Source organism: Ipomoea triloba, chromosome 12, assembly GCF_003576645.1.
Source record: "Ipomoea triloba cultivar NCNSP0323 chromosome 12, ASM357664v1".
NCBI classification, from domain to species: Eukaryota; Viridiplantae; Streptophyta; class Magnoliopsida; order Solanales; family Convolvulaceae; genus Ipomoea; species Ipomoea triloba.
The window spans coordinates 13,462,100-13,469,591 of NC_044927.1; the positions used below are offsets into that span (position 1 = coordinate 13,462,100).

A 7,492-nucleotide genomic window follows, 5' to 3' on the forward strand; every position below is an offset into this window, starting at 1 on the left:
CGGAGTGGGTGAAATTCTGCACATTATCTACACAGAATGGTAACCACATGCCATACACTCTAAGAATATACAAACGAAGTGTAACACCCCGGTTCTCAAGACTTACACTTATCACGAAATCCGTAATAAACGCTGCGGAAGCTTATACATCATATCAACAGAAAACCGGGTGCTACCGCCACACTTAGAGTGAATTCTATCACCTCTTTGATAAAACTTCCACTCTCAGTGCACAGGCTAAAAGAAATTTCACTCAACATCAACACCCCAAACATCAAAATATAATATTTTAGGTATATATATATATATATTAATATCAAAAGATATCTACAAGAGTTTGCCCGACGGGCTGTCATTACAAACTCCGGGTCCTCCACAACCTAACAGACTAGAGTCAGCCAAAACTAAGGTTACCAAAAGATATTTACTGGGCTGACTGGGGTTGCTGGAGTATAGTCAGGGGATGCTGGAGTATAGCCTGGAGAGTAGCCTTGAGAATAGGGTGGAGAATACGGGTCTCTGCCCGACGTGTCATGCAGAATCTGACCAACAAAAGTAGGTCCCGGGCAAACATGATCAGGAGTGTTTGCCGGGCTACAGGATCCCTCACTGGATGACATCTGAAATGACGTACACGGTGAAGTGTAGTTAGCACGACGGCTAAGTAAGGTAATCCATTTGTCACTTCCATCAGGTAAAAGTTTTGACAAATATTTCAGAAAGGTAAATACACATTACCAAATATGGTGTCCAGGTCTTTCATAACTGAAATCAACAGTTAATGCCATATAATTACAAGAATATAATGAGTATATAAGTCACAACACATTTCCTTACTCAAATTTCCTAGTTCATCAAACTAGGTTGCCTTTGACTTCTTTTTCATTCGGGCTAGGTTTTCAGCACTAGCCATGTCTATTACATATGTCATTGCCGCAATTATGACCTCTAGTTGTCTTTAATTACAAAAACGCTACTTAGTTTCTGACTAGAAGCAAGAGACCTTATTGAGGATACAAGTTTCTTTGACTAGACCAAAATCGGATCTGGACATGGGGATTACGGTCCTGCCCCAAGTCTCATTCGTGATCCCTTGGACGAAGGTTCATCATTATGGTCCCTAGTTTGGCCCCACCTAGGTCCATAAAGCTGATACCAACCCGAAAATGACATGAGTATCTATACTTAAGTGTGCACACCCCCACGGCCTACGCCTGACTGAGTGATATAGAAAACTCCCCTGCGCCTGACTGAGTGACGCAGAGCCTCCCTACGCCTGACGAAGTGACGTAGAGACTCCCTACGCCTGACGAAGTGACGTAGAGACTTGGCGAATAGACTTCGCTTTACGTATGAATAAAACCTGCGCCTGACTGAGTGACGCAGAAACTCCCTACGCCTGACGAAGTGACGTAGAGGCTTGGCGTATACTGCCGTACATATATTGAAGAAGACCATCGGTACTATAGCCCGAGGTAATATAAATGACAAGGTCCTCTTTAACTTCTTGAAACTAAGGTTTTAAAAACATTTCCCCTCCTTTCTCATCTTCTTTTGGACATTTTCCACAAAATCAAGTCCCTATTTTGAAAACAATTACCATTCTCAACTTGGTTCACAAGTCTCGTCTCTCAAAACATCTTTCTCAAAACATTTTCCATCATCACACTACACATTTGTATATATGCATACCACATAAGCCTAACACTTTCCACATATTTATGCATATTCACTTAAGGTACACATACCAAATATATACATATTACAACACTCCATTTAAATATACATACATACTCATATATGTACATATATTATAATACACACATTACACGTATATATATATACATACCACATATATATATACTTAATACTCATACCATATATAATATGTATATATTACTTATATACACATACGTAGGTTATGCTACACATCCAATATATATAAATATGTAATACTATTTTCATATATATAAATATATCACACACATACATATACAGTATATATATACCACACGCACACATCATATATATATTACACACACTCACAATTATCATTAACACATCAATAATCATACTAAGCATAATTCAGAAAATTCAGCTTGGCGCAGTCCGAAAGATTGAGCCGGTAAAAATAGTTCCCGAACTCTTTTTCACTTGAAATTTTTATGGTAGAACCCCAACTTATAGTACTTGATGTCCATAAAAAGTTTTGGTCATTTTGATCCACGAATAAACACAGAAAATTCCATTTTTGCCCTTGGCAGTGGGCTGTCCGGAATTCTGTCTCTCCCTGGACCAGTTTTGGGAAAAATTCCGAAAACCATACTTCCACTACTCCGATCATTATGAAATTTTATATGCGGGTTCTACACTTATAGAAATACATGTCTAAAAAAAATTGGATCAAAATACCTTACCAATTTTTCCCAATAAATTTCGGAAGTTACTGCCAGAATCTACCCTGATTTCCTTTCACTATTTTCACAAGTATAAGCTCATATGAACATAAATACAACATATACAAGCATATCCAAGCTATGAACATGTATACAAAAATATTCCCAAAGCTCCAAAAACACCATATTTCAACCAAAATCAATTATCCAAATTCAAGTGACTAATTCCAACTTAAGGGAATTCCTTACCTTGTAAAGGATTTCTAACACCTTAGGAAGCAATTTTGGATCCTTTCCCCAATTTTCACCTTAAAACCTAGGTTCAAAATCAACACCATAACATCATGTATCAAGAAATTAAACATAGATTCATAACCTAGGAAGGATTACAAAGCTTTCTACCGAATAATATCGAAAACTTACCGAATAAATTGGAAGTTTAGAAGGATTTGGCTATGGAACTTTGGAAGAAAAAATGGTGGAAGATGATCACACCTCTCTCTCTCTCTTTTTGGCATTTGGGGAAGAAAAGGGAAAAAAAATTCCTTTTATATTTAATCCCAACTTATGGGATAAGCTTTAGGAAAAAAAATAATAAAATAATAAAATATCTCCACAACATATCAGTTGTGGTCCAAACAGATAAAGTTTCGGTGGAAAATAATCCAGAAAGAATAATTTTCGAAACCACAAATTTATTCCAGTCAAAAGCTCCAAAATGGGCTAGGTTCGGTACACTGCGGAAATTTCGCGGTGTACGATCAGAAATAAATTTCGACCCTTATAGCTCATCCAATTTCAACTTAACTAAGCAGGAAGTTCATACTTAGTCATAACATGCCTAATCATCAATTTTTAAGGAAATCCGAGCTGAAAATTCGTCCTCGAAAATTTTACGGTTCGTGACCGGCACGAACGATCGCAGCTTAATGACAACTATACCTCCGTATAAAAATTCCCTTGACATATCGGGAGATCATCTTATGAATGTCATAGCCTAAAGATATATTTTCCGACCCTTAGACTTATCGGAAAGACGAGGGGTTACAGTCTACCCTCCTTAAAAAGAGTTTCGTCCCCGAAACTCAAAAGCATTTCAGGCCACGATTTTTCCTTTTGGCTTTGACACTTACAATCCAAACTTTCAGACTCTCAGTCCGAATTACTCCCCTTAATTTCCTACATCTGGCACTCATTAATCAAGAGTCTGCCAAGTTCCTCCTTACTATTGTCCAAACAGATGACTCAAATCTGTTCCATTGCCATGGCCATACGGTCCATCGCCGAGACATCATTGCTTTCCCTAGCAGGTACGCTTCGTCTAGGAGGCATCTTGCTGAACAAGCGATTCTGAGTTAGCTCTCTTAAAGTTAGAAGTTAGAATTCGAGGGTCTAACCATTAATCATATTCATCAGGTAGGTATCCCTACCATGGCATAACAGTAGCAAGGCATCATGTCAATAGCCGACTTAAACCAATATGACCAACAATCAGCATATATATGCAATGACAAGTAGTAATTATACTACGCAACAATTAAATCACATATTATACACGGAATGGCAAGGTACCCCGTTCTCTGTCCGGCCTCCGGCCTCCAGCTCCAGCTCCAACTCCAACAAGGTCAACTTAAACTGACTCGAACCCTAGGCTGACTCGAATCATAGGCTCTTATACTAACTTGCGACAGAGCCTAACTCATTCTATTGCCCAAAGTAAGGACCTCAAAACCATGCTCTGATACCACCTTGTAACACCCCAATTTCTGCTCCGACAACTATTACAATATGCGTAATATAACGCTGCGGAAGCTTACATCTTACAGCAGTAAACTGGGTGCTACCGCCACACTTAGAGTGAAGCCTATCACCTCTTTGATAAAACTTCCACTCTAAGTGCACAGGCTAAAAGAAACACACTCAACATCAACACCCCAAACATCAAAATATAATATTCTAGGCATATATATTAATATCAAAAGGTATTTATAAGAATTTGCCCGACGGCTGTTACTTACAAACTTCGGGTCCTCCACTGCCCTAACAGACTAGAGCCAGCCAAAACTAAGGCTACCAAAAGATATATATACACAAAAAGAGAAAACCATCCAAAAACTTCCCAACTCTGGCCTTCTAATCCAAACTTCGGTACACCGGTGTGGTGTACGTGCCCCAAACGAGGTGCCACTCTCCCTCGAACCACATGATGTGATCGAGGAAGCGACACTCGACTAACATCATTGACCACTCGTCACGAAAATCTCGTGGGTCGGAGTCCCACGGACACGGGTAGCGGACAATGAACTCGATAGGGTCAGAACCGGGAATAAGCTCTATGGGGTAGTACCCATACTGAGCATTTGACTCATCTACTAAGTCCAAAAAGGAATAAGGATTGACTGGGCTGACTGTGGTTGCTGGAGTATAGTCAGGGGACGCTGGAGTATAGTCTGGAGAGCTTTGAGAATCGGGTGGAGAATAGGGGTCTCTGTCCGGCGTGTCATGCAAAGTCTGACCAACAAAAGTAGGTCCCGGGCAAACATGATCAGGAGTGTTTGCCGGGCTACAGGATCCTTCACTGTATGACATCTGAAATGACGTACACGGTGAAGTGTAATTAGCACAACGGCTAAGTAAGGTAATCCATTTGTCACTTCCATCAGATAAAAGTTTTGACAAATATTTCATAAAGGTAAATACACATTACCAAATATGGTGTCCATGCCTTTCATTACTGCAATCAACAATTAATGCCATATAATCACAAGCATATAATGAGTATATAAGTCACAACACATTTCCTTATCAAACTTCCTAGTTCATCAAACTAGGTTGCCTTTGATTTCTTTTCATACAGGATAGGTTTTCAGAACTATCCCTGTCTATCACACATGTCAATGCCACAATTATGACTTCTAGTTGTCTTCAATTATGAAAACGTTACTTAGTTTCTGACTAGAAGCAAGAGACCTTATTGAGGATACAAGTTTCTTTGACTAGACCGAAATCGGATCTGGACATGGGGATTACGGTCCTGCCCCAAGTCTCGTTCGTGATCCCTTGGACGAAGGTTCATCATTATGGTCCCTAGTTTGGCCCCACCTAGGTCCATAAAGCTGATACCAACCCGAAAATGACATGAGTATCTATACTTAAGTGTGCACACCCCCACGGCCTACGCCTGACTGAGTGATATAGAAAACTCCCCTACGCCTGACTGAGTGACGCAGAGACTCCCTACGCCTGACGAAGTGACGTAGAGACAACTGTACATATATTGAAGAAAACCATCGGTAGTATAGCCCGAGGTAATATAAATGACAAGGTCCTCTTTGACTTCCTGAAACTAAGGTTTTGAAAACATTTTCCTTCCTTTCTCATCTTCCTTGAGTCAAAATCATTTTTGGACATTTTCCACAAAATCAAGTCCCCATTTTGAAATCAATTACCATTCTCACCTTGGTTCACAAGTCTTGTTTCTCAAAACATTTTCCATCATCACCCTACACGTATGTATATATGCATACCACACAACACTTTCCACATATTTATGCATATTCACTTAAGGTACACATACCCAAATATATACATACTACAACACTTTATTTAATTATACATACATACTCATATGTGTACATATATACACACATTACCCGTATATATACATATATACATAATACACGTATATACATATATACACACATACCATATATATATATACACAACACGTATATATATATATATGCTGCCCCATACACACATATAATATGTATACATAATACGGTACATATACTACAATTATATATACATAATGTCATACGTTATACTACTTGTACCTACTTGTTGTATACTATATAAATACATGTACATATATATACATCCTATACATATGATATATATATACTACATACACGTATATATGTATATATATATTGACATATACTATATTCACAATATAGGTAATTTGGCCTACTAACAACATAACATAACATATTTCATAGTATAGATAATTACATATACTAGTACAATAACATGACATATACATATGTGTATTATGTAGAACATAGTCATAATCCACGTCCTTAGCATCACCTAATCACCATTAACTCACTAACTATCTCACAATTATCATTAACACATCCATAATCATACTAAGAATAATTCAGAAAATTTCAGCTTGGCGCAGTCCGAAAGATTGAGCCGGTAAAAATAGTTCCCGAACTCTTTTTCACTTGAAAGTTTTATGGTAGGATCCCAACTTATAGTACTTGATGTCCATAAAAAGTTTTGGTCATTTTGGTCCGCGAATAAACACAGAAAATTCCATCTTTGCCCTTGGCAGTGTGCTGTCCGGAATTTTTCTCTCTCTGGACCAGTTTTGGAGAAAAATTCGAAAACCATACTTCCACTACTCCGATCATTATGAAATTTTATATGCGGGTTCTAAACTTATAGAAATACATGTCTAAAAAAAATAGGATTAAAATACCTTACCAATATTTCCCAATAAATCTCGGAAGTTACTGCCAGAATCTACCCTGATTTCCTTTCACTATTTTCACAAGTATAAGCCTATATGGACATAAATACAACATATACAAGCATATCCAAGCTATGAACATGTATACAAAAATATTTCCAAAGCTCCAAAAACACCATATTTCAACCAAATAATCAATTATCTAATTTCAAGTGACTAAACCAACTTAAGGGAATTCCTTACCTCAATTAGCTACTAAAATCCTTAGAAAGAGTCTTTGAGTGATTTCCCCCAAATTCTTCTTGAAACCCTAGACCAGAATCCAACATCATAACAACACAATTTAGGAAATCTAAACTTAGATTATGAATCTAGAGAGGAATATAAGACTATCTACCGAATAAAATTGGAATCTTACCGAACAATTTGAGAGTTGTGAACAAAGCTTGGCTATGGTTTTAATGGAGGAAAATGGTGAAAATCATCTCTCTTTCTCTCTTTTTGATTTCGGCAATGGGAAGAAGAAAAGGGAAACAAATGGCTTTTATACTCACATCACACATAATTGGCTTATGTGATAAGATTAAGAAAAAAATAATAAAATAATAAAATATCT

The 7,492-nt window shown here is 37.6% G+C and overlaps 1 long non-coding RNA gene across 1 annotated transcript; it reads right to left on the reverse strand.

Moving 5' to 3' along the window:
* Positions 1–282: 282 nt before the first annotated feature.
* On the reverse strand, positions 283–7,202 carry LOC116000448. Its single transcript, XR_004094106.1, has 2 exons — positions 7,120–7,202; positions 283–620 (listed from the first exon to the last, which is right to left on the reverse strand). It is a non-coding gene; the product is annotated as an uncharacterized LOC116000448 (long non-coding RNA).
* Between the last annotated feature and the right edge of the window lie 290 nt (positions 7,203–7,492).